This window comes from Drosophila navojoa, chromosome 4, assembly GCF_054131105.1.
Source record: "Drosophila navojoa isolate 15081-1374.11 chromosome 4, UAZ_NAV_1.0, whole genome shotgun sequence".
NCBI lineage: Eukaryota > Metazoa > Arthropoda > Insecta > Diptera > Drosophilidae > Drosophila > Drosophila navojoa.
This window is the reverse complement of record NC_142892.1, coordinates 5,691,547-5,708,942: the sequence shown is the minus strand read 5'-3', so window position 1 is coordinate 5,708,942 and position 17,396 is coordinate 5,691,547. Positions and strand designations below refer to the sequence as shown.

The 17,396-nt window shown below is 43.3% G+C and overlaps 1 protein-coding gene and 1 pseudogene across 6 annotated transcripts in view; one reads left to right on the top strand and one right to left on the bottom strand.

The window, feature by feature from the left end:
• Rbp6 (RNA-binding protein 6) overlaps window positions 1-17,396 on the bottom strand; it is a 195,011-nt gene that overhangs the window by 31,368 nt on the left and 146,247 nt on the right. The window lies entirely within an intron of this gene.
• LOC108651023 (GTP:AMP phosphotransferase, mitochondrial pseudogene) lies at window positions 5,384-6,515 on the top strand (annotated as a pseudogene).

Here is a 17,396-nt window from a genome sequence, read left to right as displayed (position 1 = left end):
AACAACAACAATAAAATCGTGGCAAAAACAAAGGCAAACAATGCGCCGCATTTACATTTGCATTATTTAGCATTTAAGCGTCACGCGTTGCGTAAACAAATTGTATAAACAAAAACAAAGCGATTCACGAGAGAATGAAAAAAAAAAAAAAAACACTGGCAAAAAGAGAAAAACGAAAAAAGAAAATGAAATAAAATCAAACACAGGCGCGTAATTCATTAAAGAATTCTCATTTCGATTAGATTGAAATGTTGCGTGGGGGATAATTGTGAATAGAGTTGAAATGAGTAAGGGGAGTGAATTGAGAGGCTTGGGTAAACAGGGAAATGGTACGAATGGAATCATTGGAACTGGTATAGCCAGTTCATATTGTGAACAGTGAGAGATCACTACGCAAGCAACTTAACATTGATTTTACACTTATTTAGCTCTATGAACTAGCTCAGGCAATAATTTGTTAAGATTATATATTCCGCAATTAAGCATGTATTCGATTTACACTTAACATAAACTTAACATAGCTCACGTTTAGCCCTACTGGTTAGAGCTAATGATTGTCTAAGGGATAATGAGTGAGTCTTAAAGTTTGGCCAGCTTTCTCTAGCCACAATCGATGTTAAACGATAAATGTTATAGTTGGGAAACATATGTATATATATGTATGTATATCTCTGTTAACTGCGATGCATGGAGAATTAAGCCCACTTCAAAAAGAAATTGCTCAAATTAAGAGCGCAGCTCAGGGTAACTTTGCATGTATTGGTATAAATATACATATGTATATATATTTACATAAATATGTATGTGTGTGTGTGTCTGTGTGTGCACGTATTCAACTTGCAACCAATCAACAGTTTGAGCTCATTGTTCAGTTAACTATGAATAATGGAGGGGAAATTTATTAGCAGGCCAATGCTTCACGAATCCATAGCAATGAAAAGGTGCTGCTGCTGGTTGTTGTTGTTGCTGCTATTGTTGTTGTTGTTGTTGTTGTTGCTGCTGGGCTGGCAATCAAATGTTTGAATATGTCTGAGATTTTTTATTGTTTGTTGCTGTTGTTGGCTTTTGAGTGCTGCTCCGGGTAACTAGCAGCTGAAAGGCTGCTCTGGACACATTTAAAGTCTGGTCACACTTACACACACACACTCTCTCTCTCTCTCTGTTGCTCTCACTCTTGCACTTATTGGTTTACTTGTTTACATGACAAGCTGCTCGTTTTCACACTTTTTCTTATTTGCTTTCACATTTTCGCATGCATATGCAAGCAGCCCCATAGCACACACACACACAGGCACACACATACACACATGGAGAGTTGCAAGAGGATGCTTGTCCAGGCAAGCTCGCATTCTCTATCGTTGTAGTTGCTTCTGTTAAGTCCTGCGGTGGCATTTTGCACATATGTATGTGTGCTCATGTATGCATGTGTGTGTGTGTGTGTTGGTGTATGCACTTTAAGTGCGCTTGTATGCGTTGCACTTGTTTGCACTGTTTTTACATCGAATGTTGATTGTACAAAACCACTGAACAAGAAAAATTAATTATACAAAAACGTCACCGCCAAACAGCTCCCGAAACTGTTGACCCAACCCAAGGATGTTGTTGTTGTTGCTGTAGTTGTTGTTGTTGTTGTTGTTGTTGTTATTATGGCACCTACGCTAACGCTGTTGGAAATAATTCGAAAATGTTTCGCATACGCTGGCAGATAAACGGGCTTCATGCCTAACCACGAGACAAAATGGACAGGCAGATAGACAAATAGAGATACGAGCAACAGACAGACGGACAGACAGACAGACAAAGAGGGCAGACAGTTAAACATGCGAAAGATACATGCATTGTTCAGCAAATACATCACATATATATTTTATATATATAAATGCATTTATATTTATTATTTAGCATATTTGGCATTAGCCGAGCACAAAACTAGATTTCCATATACATTGGACGCCCTGCCATGTCGAGTCAACCGCAATGTTTAGAACCCAAACTAATAAATCATACGAAAAACAGGCAAATAACTAGATAGAGAGGGAGAGGGAGAGAGAGAGCGATAGGAGGCTGGAGTGAGTGGGAGAGCAGCTGCTGCTTGCATTTCAATGCTGTATATAAATCAATTTATGCAAGCGCATAAATACGCATCAAAATGCTTCAAACTAAAAATACCAAAATACCAAAAATACTATCGGGCAAAGGCAAGGGCAAGGGCAAGGGCAATGGCGAAGGCGAAGACAAAGACCAAAATAGAAATATGAAAAATAAATATGCATATAATTTTTGATGTGGCAAATGGCATTTACGGCCAAATTGGTTCGAACGAGTCCCAAAACGCGGGCTTTTAAGCAAATGCAAAAACTTGTAGCATACTTTTAAGCTGGCGCACTTAAAACGCAGCAGCACGCAGCGGGGGCGTGGCAGCGTGGCAGCGTACGCCGCGAGCTGCTACGTGTTCGAGTGTGAAGCTGCCATTGCCACGCCTCCCCATCCCCTGCCGGCACAAGCAATGGTGGGCGTGGCGCGCCCAGCGTCTTGTGGGCGGCACAAATCGACGCTAGCAACGCTTAAGTATTTTTTATTTTTATTATTATATTTTTTTTAGCTTTCCTTTTTTGTTTTATTCTGTTTTTTTTTCTAGCTGTTGGCTGCTTTTTGTTTTTGCTTGTTCGCCGCACGGAAACTGCGTTTTTTCTTTCGCTTATTTTTTTATTTTCTATTTTTTTTTCGCATTTTTCTATGGCATTGCATTTAGATGTTGATGTTGTGCTCAGCTTTTGTTGCGGTGCTTAGAATTGCTTGCTGCTGCCTCCAAGCGCCGCGCTCCACGCTCCTTGCTCCACGCTCCTTGCTCCCCACTGAATCAAGTTTTTATTTCAAGCAGCTAGCGGAAGTGTTGCTGCTGCCTTCAGTTGTTATTGTTGCTGCTGCTGCTGCTGCTGCTGCTGTTTGTGGGTATGCGAAATTGCAGCCAAGAAGTAAGCAGAGCTGACTGGTTAAAGGAAAAGGGGCTTTTAACGGGCAAGACAGTTACCCGTTGGGTTAGCAGGAACTTAAAGTTTTATTCTCTGCCCAACATTGTGGCACATGGCACCAGGGCTGATGACAACGACAATAACTGTAATGAAACTGAGATAAGCTGTGCTTAGTACCGTGAGAGGGGAGCGGGTGAGAAGAGGGGTGAGAAGAGGGGGGCGGTAGTCGCCGCAGGAGCAAATCGCATGCTCATTTGTTGCGCCATTGTTGTTGGCTGGCCGCGTTGAATTGTTTGAAATGAAGTTTGGCACGACTCCGAGATGATTATCACGGGGCCAACATGTAACTGAGCGGCACAGAGACAGAGACAGAGACAGAGACAGAGAGATAGAGAGAAACCAAGACAGAGTCCAATTCCCAAACACCCACAGCTCAAGTTCAGCGTTGAGTTTTAAGTTTTGATTCGAAAATAATTACTAAACTGTGCAGGCAAGAAAAGTGGGAAATTGAAAAGGTCAGAGCTGGGCTGAAAAGTCGCGTCTATCTACAAGTCGAAAGTAAAGTAAAAATAATTGATAAACTGGCAGCAGAAAGGCTTGAGAAAAAGATGGGAAAGTGCAGCAGATCGAAGCTAAGTTCAGCTGATGATAATGATGATGATGTTAGATGATATATGGACACATCAGCTCATTGGCATTACAGACTGACATATTAACTTACTCTAGGAATGCTGAAATCTAAATCAATCTAAATATCTATCTTATAAATTTAAATCATTTCCCTTTGCCCGTACTACACCCACAAACTACCCCCCTAACTACCCCAAATACATCACCCCCTATCCGAAATTGCTCAGTTTGCCATTCAATCTTCCGCATTTTTATCACTTTTCGTTCAAGGAAATCTTTCCTGCAGATAATTAATGAGTTACTTAGCCCTGATTGGCTGTCCCTTTTGTATGGGGGAAAACTTTAATGTGTAGGTCTAGCTGGTGCATAATTAAAAAAAAAAAAAAAGAATTCGTTACTTTAAATGGCAGAGAGAGGAAAATAAGGAAACAGACGCTCTGGAAAATGCCGCCACAAACAGGAAAAGGAACGCCATTTATCCTGGCGAACAAAGTGGACTGACAGCCGCAGCTTCAGTTGACGCCTTCTCCGATTCCAATGTCGTGCTCGCTGTCAGCTTCAACTATGCTCCCACACACACTCGCACACACACACGCACACTGAGAGAGAGTGGAAGGACAGACAAACGGTTGGAACTCTTGGCGTTGACATTGGCAGCGTGCAGAGGCCCGAAAATATATATTTTGCGTGCTTCTTGTCAACTCGCATTGCGTGCAGAGCGTGGGTGGGTAAGTGAGTGGTGCGGGTGGTGCTGGTGGTGTTGCTGGTGGTGGTGGTGGCTTGCAAATGGTGGGTGGGTTGCTTTGGCCTGTGTGCGCCCATTCCTCATGTTTGGCGAGTGATTTATTTGACTGACACTTTTTTCTGCGTTGATTGCATCGTAATCCCAACATAATGAGTACTGTTATATTTCATGGCCATTCTCGCTGCAGAGGCGGGCCCCTCCCAAAATGAAGTAGACAATTTTTCAAAAACAAAGACGATATCTAATGGGGCGGGTGGCTCCCTCCATGCGCCGTTAGCCGGGTCTGTGTTTCATTGTGCATGTGACACACGTAGGCCACTTGAGGGCCTCCGGACTACAGACTGCGGACGGACTGGACTCACTACGGCCCTGGCCGCATAGCAAAAATTGTGCGCTCAAATTTTCGTCATTTGTTTTCGTTGTCATTTCCGTTTTTCTTTCGATTAACTAGCACTAACTATGTATTTAGCTTCAACTATTTCTAATTAGCGTGCAACGCATTTGGGAGGTACTTGAGGACAGCTCTATTAGGACAAAAGTATTTCAATTAGAGCTGAATAAATTTGCCAAAAGTGTCTCAAGCAGAAGAGAGAAAGACGTATGACCAGCTGCCTTATATGCATGTATACAGAGTACCATCATGCCTTGGGCATATATGATTTAATATACTATTCGCCCATCTCTCTATTCTTTACCATGCTATACTATTCCTCTCGATTCCTATACCATTCCTCCATCTCACTCTTCCTCAGTGCAGCTCAACTTTCTCTACATACAATACCATTATGCCCTAGGCTTATATTAGGAAATATACTCACTCTCTCACTCTCTCGATTCCTATACCATTCCTCTATCTCACTCATTCTCAATGCAACTCAGCCTCTACATATAAATACCATGATAACCATATATATAGTCTATATCTTATTCCTCCCCTTCTTCATTCCTTTCTAAACCTTAACTTCTTCTATCCGCAATCCTCTTCCCTAGTTCATTTATTTCTCTATTGTCATTCGTAACTTGTTTGCTTCAATTATTTTACTTTTCCTTCACTCATTCACTTTTCAAAAACTTAAATTTGGATCTAGAAATTGAATTTTTGACATCATCACTAGCAAAATTTATTTAATCTTTGGTCTCTAACTTTTCTCGTGTAAATTGGTAATAGTTCAAGACAGATGAGCTCTTTTTACATATATTTTTAATAATTGACTGCAAAATTGATATGCGAATTGCAAGTGAAAATGTTCGTTAGTGCTTGTCTGATGGCAAAAATGCGTGGATTCCGTGCTCTCATCATGGGTCCGCCGGGCAGCGGCAAGGGCTATGTGTCCGACATGATAGTCAAGACCTTTGGTGCGGTGCACATCGCTGCCGGAGACATATTGCGAAAGCACATACATCAGGGTACGGCTCTGGGCAAGCACGCCTTCCACATGATCAGCCAGGGCAAGCTGGTGCCCGATCATCTGCTGCACGGCGTCATTGCCACGGCCGTGTACAAGGCAGAGGACCGTAACTTCATACTAGACGGATATCCTCGCAATCTGGCGCAGGCTAAGCACCTACAGGGCCTGGTCAAGCTGGACATGGTGATCAATCTGAATATACCCGACGAGGCCATAGTGAACATGCTCAAGAACCGGCTGGTGCACATGCCATCGGGTCGCGTCTACAACGAGGGCTCGGCGGCCCCGAGAGTGCCCGGCCATGACGACGTGACGGGCGACCCGCTGACGCGTCGCGTCGACGACCATCCCAAGGTGGTGCAGGCCCGCCTGGCTGCCTTCGATAAGCAGATGCAGCCCGTGATTCGATTCTATATGAAGCAGAATATTCTTTATACTATCACTGGTAGGCAGCACCGCAACCTATGGCCGTTGGTTCATAAGTTCTTGAAAAAACGTTGGATCAAACGTTCTGTTCGTCCCTTCCGACCCCCTCGAAATCTTGATTTGATTAAGTTATGCTGACTGCAAAGTGCATGTTATAAATTTGGATAATCACTCCGACTTATATATATTTATTCATATATATTTACATATAAATATATATAATACGCAGCTATATATATACATATAAATATATATATACACACATATATATAAGTTTGCTGTAATAAGTTACTGAAAATTAATATAACAAATCAAATTTTACTAAACTCTCTATTTGTGTATTTTGGTATAACAGTTTGTATAACAGTATAACAGTTTACAATTATAACAGTATAACAGTAGAAGAGGAGTTGAACACTATAAAAGTTGGTTGCTGACGAAGTTAAAAAATTATAAAGTCTCTGGTAAGTATTTCCTGCTGTATAGCCTGGCATACTTTAGTATAACAGTTTGCATGTGAAACACTTAAAATAGTCCACAAAATATTGAATATAGTTTATCTATGGGATTTGAGTTTATCTGCGATTTGCCATAATGGAAAATAAATTAATTATCCGAATTTCAGGCACCGACACCTGCTCAATGCCATATGATCTGTGCGAGTATAATAGATCTGTTTGTTGATAATTCGCCTTTACGGAACAATAGCTTAGCTGCCCTAGTCCTCTGGCTGTTTGGAATTTGGTATCAGACTCTCTCTCTCACTCACTCTCCCGCTTTCACTCTCTCGCTCTCGTTCTGTGGCATTTTTCAAACATTGTTGGACAAAATTTACGACAGAGATTACACGATGGCCCGGAGAGTAGAGGCGAGGTGCATGCACGGTGTGTATGACGAAATTGGCTCAGACGGCAGGGGCTAATTTCTAGATCCACTCGACGTACTGTGTGCTGCGTACTGGCCCAGCAGTCGCAGCTGTGTGCGATGGCAATAAAAACTTTTATTATTGTCACACGTAGCAGCAACAGCAGCAGGAGTAGCAGCAGGAGCAGCAGCAGCAACAGTAGCCGCAACAGCAGCAGCAGCAGCAGGAGCAGGAGCAGGAGCAGACGGAGCCACTACAGTTTGGGCCAAGTCCGGCTCTGCTAGCTGTACGGCTTCGGCTTCAGTTTCAACTCCTGCATAACCTGCGTACACACTTCCGTTTTCCGCTCGGCTGTTGTCCTTTTTGTATTGTTGTTGCTGTGGGGGCAGGAGGCGGGCAGGGGACAGCAAAATTGAATAAAATGGCCTCAGTTAATGGTTGTCGGGCTGATTCAGTTAGCGCATAAAATGAGCAGGAGCCCAAGTTTCCCTTTATACAGTTACTGCTTCTCTCTGGCTGCTTCCTGTGCCATACTCCTACTCCTGCTGCTGCTCCTGCTGCTGCTGCTGCTGCTGCTTCTGTTTGGCTCTCTGTATATATTTTTGGTCACAAATGTGGCACGGCCTAAATCTCGGTTTTACGAGCGCATTCTTTTGTTTGCTGCCGTCGCTGCCCTTCGCCATTGTTTTGTTTATTATGTATTTGTTTCATTTTTACATACTTATTGTTTTTTTCCTTCTTCTTCTTCTACTTTTTTTTTTGTTGCTGCTGTTGTGGTTCTTTTCCTATTCTTTCATTTCGTTCTCTTCCTAGTCTTTAGTTGGCCCATTATGCGCAGGGTGGCTGGAGCTGATGTATGCGCCAGTATTAAAATGGAGCTATGTCCCCTGCATATTTGTCGCCCATTACACGTATAACAGCTTTTTGTTGCGTATAACAGTTTTTGTATATAACAGTATAACAGTTTTTTCTGTGTATAACAGTTTATATATTTTTTGTAACAAATTGCAGTCAGCACATGAATAAATGCATTCGCAAAAAAGAACATTTCGAGCAAGTAGATAAAGATTCAACGCACGAAAATTGCGATGCGCAGTAGAGAGTGAGAATATTTTAGTCGGTTGGCAGCGCCCAGCCTCCGCCTCCGCCACTACCTCTACCGCATTTAAATGAAGGACGGAAAAGTGCAGACAGTTGGACATGCAAATGTCAGTGCCGAACTGCCACTGAGGTTAAGCAGCGGGCTGAGTTCCGGTACGGACTGCCTGCCTGCCCGCCTGCCTGTCCGCCTGTCCGCCTGCCGCCCCCTGCCATTGAAATGACGAAATGGCCGTTCGCTTGGCAGTCGCTGGTTCGCTGGTTGGTTGAGTGTTTAAAACGGCTATTGTGCAGCTTGTGGTTGCTTTGCAAATTGAATAAAAGTTCATTCGAGTGTAAGGGAACCGATAGCACAGCGCACCAAACACAACAACAACAACAGCAGCAACAACAATAGCAACAACAGCAACCACACACACAGTCACACACATATGGAAAAAAGTGATAGAGGAGGGACGGCTGGGCGCCAAAAGAACTGCGAACCAACGAACATTGAATGAATGTGAATGTAATCGTTTTTGCAAATGAAAATTGATTTTTGAATTGTGGGCACGGTCCGGTCTTTCTATCATTCAAGCGACTCAGCGCAACGCAACTAAATGAAATCAGCGTCGAGCCGAGCCGAGTCGAGTCGAGGCTTGGGTTTGGACTTGGGTTAAACGTAACCGTTGCGCAATTTGGCTTTTAATTTAAAACTTAAAATTTAAATATGATTAATTTAAATGCGAAAGTGCGAGGCAGCTAAAAAACTGGCATAAATGATGCACAGCTTAATAATAGTTGTAGCAGCACAGCACAGTCTCTATGTGAGTGTGAGTGTGTGTGTGTGGGTGTGTGCTGTGTGAACGCAGCAAACTATGCTATACATTTTTTATGCTGCCCCAACAAAGGCTACAGAAAAACATTCGCTTGCCAGTTGACGGCTCCGGCTGGAGCTTTTCTTATGCCACAGCGTTTTGCTCGATTCAAAAGCAGCTAAAGCAAAAAAATGTCGAGAAAAAGAACAAAATGGTTGGCAGAACGAGCGGACGGACAATCAGACAAAAAAATGAGAAGAAGGAAAAAAAAAAATAGAAGAGAGAAAGGGAAATACATGGGGCGGCAGAGCAGGAGGCGGACGGAGCGTGAGGCAACAAAGTGGATTTGAATTATTCAAAAAATGCGATTGTTATTTGCAAAATGTGCAGTGAATTGAGACGCGCACAGACAGGCGAAGACGAAGACGTCGACAATCCTCGCTGCGATTTACGGTGAAAATAATGTTGTATTTATGAGTCGAAACAGTTGGCCAGAGCCGAGCTGGCGAGGCGGTTCAGAAGGACAGGGGAGGAGGGGGGTGTGGCAGCGCTTTGCTAAAATTGGATTCAATGATAGTGGGAATTGCTGCAACTCGTGAGCTGTTAAATGTGAAATTTATGCAGCTGAAAATCTAGAAATTATGGCAGCGTGCAAAACTTGTGTATAACAGTTGTCAAAAATGGCAAAGCACAAGATGAGAGAACCTATTACGAACGGCACAGAACTTCTTATGGCAATTCTTGTGCAGCAGCAGCAGCAGCAGCAGCTGTGCCGACTCGCATGCCAGCCTTCAAAGACTTTATAGACCGCTGCGTACAGGTGTTATAAACTTTTCGTATAACAGCATGTGAAAGTGCGACGTAACGACAAAAGTTCCCTCGAATTGATGTATCATAAGAACTAGTTGAAGAGTTTTAACTAGTACGAGGTTAAGGTTAAGCTAGATTGACAGGTGTTTGAAAGTTTTTTAGAGCAGACCTTATGAGTTGGGCTAGCAATCGGTTTTATGGAAATTGTGATGTGTGTAGAGTCGTATAACAGATTGTTATATTTGAGGGGCTAGAAAAGAGAAGAGGGGATGAGATTGCTTTTGTAGTAATTTTGATGACCCGTATAACAGTTTGTATAACACTAGTTATTATAGGTTGCTTAATCTGAATTATAGCAGTTCTTGGTAAGTTTTTCTACTCATCTACAGTTACTTTTAGAGCTCGAATCCATATCTTCGCTTTAAGGACTCCTGATAAGACTCTATGTTATGCAAGAGCACTTTCCGCATATATCACTAGCTGGAGTTGTCTACTGATAATTGAAAAAGCTTAACTTTGATCTACGATCTTATTTGTTAGCCTGCCCAGTTCTCTCTTGGGAAATGCCATTATGTGGCCAGGCCGGGCGTAATTGACAGCGCCATCATCAGTCTTGGCCGTTTAGCTGTTCGCTTGACAATCTCTAGCCATATAACAGCTATTTATCATCACAGCGGGCCACAATAGCCAAGTAATATGCTACGCTCGCCCGCCCGTCCGCCCGTCCGCTCGCTGGTGACACTGCACTTCCCTGTTCGGCGCCATTTAAAATGAAAGCGCTGGCTTTGCACCACTACAGCCAGGACAACCAGCGAACCACCGAGCCAGCAGCAGCAGCAGCAGCAGCACAGCAGCCATTCAGTCAGCCTCATTCCAGCGAGCAAGACACAAAAAACCAAAAAGGTTTTAATCAGTTATTCATGAGGCCGAGAGCACGACGTCAAACAAAAGCCGCTGCGCCGGTTGACATTGAAAGCCAGCCAGAAGGCGGGCAAGAAGCAGCGCGAAATGCGACGGCTCAGCAGAAAGAGATGCAGCATAATATGCGAATGAGACGGCAAAACAAATTTATGAGCTGGAAAAAAGGGCTGCATAACTTGCAGCAGGCAATAACAATTGGCTGCAACTTAAAAGGCGAGGCAGGCGCAAAAGAGTTTGTTTATTTTGGAGCGGGACAGCGAGTGAGAGTGTGTGAGAGAGAGAGGGGGGAGTGAGCAGACAGACAGACTGACAAATAGAAGCAGCAAAAGCTGCCTGGGATTGAGAATGCTTTGCAGCCGCTGATGATGATGAGAACTGACTGACAAGTCGACAACTGGCTGATGATATGGAGGCGTATGTGGCGGCGCGGGGCGTGGCATCTTACGTTGTTGACGGAACCACTCCAAACTAATGAGTATGCATATTGTATGCGTATGTGTGTGTGTGTGTGTGTGTGTGCACGGAGCGCGGCGCCGCCTTGCCGTCTCGGCTGCCTTTTGTTGCAGCAACAACAACAACAACAACAACAACATGTAAAATGCACTTGGACGCCTTGCCACCTGCGCGTCAGTCCGAGTGAGTGGGAGTGACGGAGGCTGACGCTGATTTTGTTTTGTTAGCGCTGACAGAGCTTCAAATTAGTTGGCATAAAACATAAATGCAAATGAATGCGAGCACTCCACAAAGAGCAGAGAAAAAGAAACCCAACGAGGGTGGCTCGCCCGCAGCTCGAGCTGAGTCTTATTAATGCAGGGCTGATTGGACTTTTTGTTTACACTAGAGAGGGAGAGAGATAGGGAGATAGGGAGAGAGAGAGAGAGAGGGAGAGAAATTGCGAGACACATGGGCGCATTGCACTTAAGTAGCTGCGCTCCCAACAATTACATTGGACACCTTAGCACATTACGTGGCAACCAACCACCCACCCTCACTCAGCAGCCGGTGGAGCGGTGTGAATGCGGCTGTTGATTGAAAATTCTTGTGCAAAAATGTTGACGTCGACATTGCGACTGACATGCTGCTGCTCATTACATTAATTGCTTTGGCTTGTCTTTGCGACAGCCGCACAGACGAGGCCAACTGCATACGTTGCGTATGCGTATTATGCATGCGTATACGTGAGTGTGCCATGTGTGCGTGTGTGTGTGTGCGTGTGTGTGTTACAGCACTCGCATTTCAATTTCAATTTTGCAATTTTGGCAGCTGCCAGGTGGCACTGTCGCTCCAACTGTCTGTTTCTGGCCCATATCATGCAGCGCAGGCCAAAAACTGAACTCGGCCCAAAGAGCAGCAGCAGCAGCAGCAGCAGCAGCAGCGAGCGAGTGAGCGAGCGAGGAGGCAATTGGCAAGCCTTTTTATCGCCTCTGCCCCTCATCAATTCACTGGCTAACAGATTTGCGCAGCTGTTCGAGGCACTGGCCTGCCTTTCCCCACTATAGATATATACTATACACACATACATACATACATACATATCTATCTGCTCAACTCTCTGACTAACTGTCTGTCTGTCTGTCTGCCTCTCTGTGTGCAGTACGTGAAATGTATGTCGCCTGTCAAATTACTTGAATCTCTGCTCACTCTCTGTCCATCTCTTTCGCTCTCGCCTTCCCTCCGTCTCTCTCTCTGTTGTGTCCTGTTTTTGGGCTGGCAGCTCAATGCAGTTGGACCCACATTTGTGCGCTTGGTTTGTCGTGCCAGTCAAGCATAATATGATTATGTAGATGCTGTTCCCTACACACACACACACACACACACACACACAGAGGGAGATCTACACACATACGGGCATCGATGCCAGCACATTATCCCATTTCCCCCTCCCTACTCTCCGCAAATATACGACTATATCTACAATAGTTCGCTGTCAAATCGTATTTATTATTTTATGTTTTCATTTTGTAAATTGCCATTGCTGCTGCTGCTGCTGCTGCTGTGATTACACAGAACAAAAAGCACTATCTGTCGATATCCGTATGTCTCTGACTCCCCGCTCTCCCACACTCTCCCTTACTCTCTCTCTCTCTCTCTCTATCTCCCTTTGCTCGTCTGTGTAACTAATCGACTGTTGCCGGCGCGCGTCAAGTGCCAGCGTCGCAGCTCCGCCTCCTGTCCCGCTGTCCTCCTGTCCTTCTGTCTGCCAGTCAGTTCCACCCTCCTGTCGATATTCATTGTGTGCGACTGCCAAACAAAACAAAAAACTACAACAACGACAGCAACAACAACAATAAAGCAAACACACATGACTTTTGAAATCAGCTTGTCTCAGAGTCCCTCAGCAATCAGAATTTGGTATGCAAATTTCCAAAATGGGATTGCATCAATATTAGAAATCAATATATTCGCTGCGCAGTGCGATTAAAAAGATAACCCAAAACGGAACTGGAGCCCAAACCGGAACCGGAATCGGAATCGGATTCAGATTCGGATTCGGAATCGTATCAAACTGCTTGCTTTCAACATTTCAAATTTGGTTAAAGCGACGCGAAACGTTGCAAACACCTGCGCTAAAAGACCTCAGCGGGAGAGAGAGAAGTGGGTGGAGTGGCACACTTCTGCATGCCTTGACCCACGTGTGGTGGTGTGTGTGTGAGTGTGTGTGTGGGGGGCTGCTATGATGGAAACAGTTTGCAACTAATTAAGCAACACGCACAATCTAACATGCGAGTTAACACCAGCAGCAATTGCTAACATGAGGAGTTAACCTGCAGTTGACTGAGGGCTGGCCTGGGTGGCTGCCTCTGTATGTGTGTGTTGCTTGCATAGTGGTGCAAAAGCAGCTGCACGAGGTAAACTCGACTACGGCAGATACTTATCACAGTTCTTAAGCAATTAATTAGAGCGCTGCTAAGGAACCAAGGAACTGAGCCAATTATTTAACGTTAGCTCTTTCCGCAGCATATTTCCTAAACAATTTGTAAAGCCAAGTGCTTAGAGGGAAGTCTACATCTTAATATACTGATTATATGTGAAAAAAACGTTCTGGAAGTATCTTTTAAGGCTTTACTCAAGATTTATGCTGATATTCTTTTAAATTATTAATCAAATTAAAAATTAAAAAAAAAATACATAGAACATAGATAAAAATAAAAAAATAAAAATAATAAAAAAAAAAATATAATGAAAAAAAAAATATTAATTACAAAATAAAAAAAAAATAAATAAATACAAAAATCACAATATTAGAAATCATATATAATTAAAATAAAAAATAAATAAAAAAATATATAAAAATTACAAATAAAATAATAAAAAAAAAACAATTATATAAATCACAAAAAAAACATTAAATATTACTAAAAAAAAAAATAATAAAATAAAAATAAATAAAATAAAATATTATATGAGTTCAGTTTCATCAGTTTAAGTCCAACACACATTTTCATCCCTTAAGGAACAGCTACTGCCAACCCGAGCAGCGCTAAGCGTGCCCAATGAATCGAAAAACGCCCTCGCAGGAAATGAATTCGATCTATAAACAGAGTTCACGACTTGCTTTAGAGTAGCCATCATCAAAATATTCCCTTTGAGTAGAGCAACAAAATGCCAAAGTATTCATTAGTAATATTTTATATTCGCCAAACACATGCATGTAATCGACGCCTTTGCCCCACTGTGCCGGCAGCCTGGAGTAGGTAATGTGCAATAAAGGCGATGCCCTGCCCGCTGTGCCCCTCCCATCTCCCCCCTCAATCGACGCGATATGCTCAGCACATTTGACCGCAGTTAACAGAGTTCACACACACACACACACACACGCCGTTAGACTAGGCTGGTTGGCATCTATATATATGTATGTATATGTATGTGCCCGGGCGCACACAATAATAAGTGACGCATTTAATCTGATTTGCTTTATGACATGTTCATGACGAGAACAATTAAAATGTGCGGTTGGCTAGGCAGCCGAGCCCCATCTAGAGGATGTGGCCCGGGTCTGGCTGGCTGGCTGGGCTCCCTGGTAGCTGCTTTTCGCCTTGTTGTTGTTATTGGCCGGCGTAAAAAGCAAATTGTTTAATGTGCTGTGAATAAGTGACAAAACAGCTGAACTTTGCCTAGGCCTCGCCACAGCCAGCCCCGCCCCATTCAGCTCCCCAGTGGCTCACTGGCGGCTAGTCACGCGGCCGAGCCTGAGCACGCTCCACTGTTGACTTTATCGATGCGTTTGATGGCAACATGAGCCTGCCTCCCTCTCACTCTCCCCCTCTCCCCCTCTCTCCCTCCCTCTCTCTGTGCGTGTGCTTATCACACGTAAAAGGTTTGCGTCCTGCTGACATTGTTGATTAGCTGAAGCGAGTGCGACTGCTGCTGTTTTGCCTTATGTATGGCACTGGCCCAACTTTTGACTTTGGCTCTTGGACTCTTGGCTCAAAGGCTAGCGCCAAAAACTGACAATTGTCTGGGCCATAATTGCGACAATAATTGCGCATAATGCGACAATGTGCTCATGCAGCAAAGCGCTCAGTGTCTCAGTGTCTTACTTGGCTGTCTACTTACACACGCCCCACTGGCTGTCCCCCACTACACACACACACACACACACACTCTCTATCTCTCTCTCTTTCTCGACTGGCTGTAAACTTTGTTGCAGTTTGTTTTTACTATTGTTTTGTAATGGCAAAATTATAGACCCCAACGTCGACCCTTGAGCTTCATTTCTCTAGCTCACTTCTATCTATCTCTCTCTCGCTCGCTCTCTCTCTCTCTCACTGTGCCTCTTGCTGTGTGACTGGCATTGCCAAGCGCCTTCGCCTTGTTCATCTTTGGCATTATCTACTTCCGCCATAAACAGCAACAACTTTTCATCTTTGTGCCAAGGCAACAATTTTTGTCTTTGTCTGCGACGCGCTTGACTCTTTCGTCTGCTCACTCTCACTAGCACATCTCTCTCGCTCTCTCTCTCACTCTGAGTCTTGGCCAGGCAGTTTAACAAACGCGCGCCACGTTGTGCATTTTTATGATTTTTATTTTGATTTCCTTTAAACTAACTTTGCTGCCTGCCACAACAACAACAACAGCAACAACAACAAATCGTTGCTATTTTTGCAAATTGCCTACAATGATGGCCACAAGTTCAGCAGCGTCTGCTCTGCTCTCTCTTCCCCTCTCTCTCTCTCTCTCTCTGTCTCTCACTTCTCTGCTCTGCTTTTCGTTTCTTCAATGATACGCTTGAAGTAATGAGGGTTTTTGCTTGTGGGCTGGGGGCGTGGCATGTGACGGCGCTTTCTAGCCAATTTGTTGTTGTTGTTGGCTTTTTTTTCTTTTGCCTTTGCCTTTGCCTGTTACCCGGAAAATATTATTTCGCTTGACTTTTACAACAGCCCAAAAATGGAGAAGCAACTGCCTGGTCCTGCCTCCCCTCCCTGTCTCTTGCTCTATCTCTTTGGCTACTTTTATATTTTCTTATTGTTTTCTTGTTGTTGTTGTTGTTGTCCTCTTGTGCTTGTTGTTTGTGTCAATGTCGCTGTCGCCGTCGCAAACTATTTTGCTATTTGTTTTGGCTAACTCGATTTTTCACTGGCTGCCCTTTGTCTGCATGGCTTGGCCGCTTGCAGGACACTACTGCCTGAATCTGACACATCTGAGACAGAGACAGACACACACACATACACACACACTGGCCGAGGGGAAACAAATGACCAAAAACACATTTGACATCGCAATGGACGAGAATTTTTCTATTTTCGTTTGGCATTTGCTGCCGCTGCTGCTGCTGCTGTTGGTTTTCCAATTTGCCATTCATTTTGTGCTCGTAATGATTTTCATGCTAATCACAGCAATTGACGCGTACGCCACTCATTCGCTCACTCATTCAGTCAGTCAATCTGTCGCTCTTCCCCTCTCCCCCTCTCTCTCTTTCTCCCTCTCTTATCTCTTCCTAATCGCCGTCAAATCACAATTTCATATTCTTTTTATGCCCGGCACTGAGTGTAGCACATAAAAATAAGTTTGCCAATCGTATGTTTGTCACACATCGAGCGAATCATCTTGGCGCATATAAAGCTAATTCCATGAATTAGCATAACAAGCCTCATTCAGCTACAACTTGGCTCATATCTATGCTAAGTTGCTGTTCCAGTGCTCTGAATAGCCATTTCATATTTTATTTAGAACTATTTCAGCGCGTGTTTCATTGCTCTGAATAGCGAAACAGAAATGTGGGAAGAGAGATTGGAGAGGAGCGGGAAACAAGCTGAAAGCTATAAATAAACTTTTTAGTTCGAATAGTGATATATAGTTCTCTTGACACTCTTAAAGCTCTTTCGTAACTTTAAAGCTTACTATATATTTAAATAAGTTATACAGCTTTTTAATCTAAATTTTTAAGCTTTAACTTAAAGTTTAAGTATATATTCAAGTTGCCTTAAAGCTTCACGAGTTAAATAATTAATTTAGATACAATATACTTAGACATCTTTAATTTCTGCAAGCTTCAACTTTCTCTTTATAAAGTTATAAAGTCTAAGCTTAAAGCTCTACTCAAAACATTTTTAATTAAAAACAAGGAATTCCGTGAAATCTTTGTCTTCAAAAATTTAAGTATATAACTATGACATTTCCGAGGAAAACCTTTAGTCAATATGTGAATGACTTAAAGCTTACTTAAACCTTATACAGACTAACAATATTAGCTCAAAGACAACCCAAATTGAGTCGTTTCCC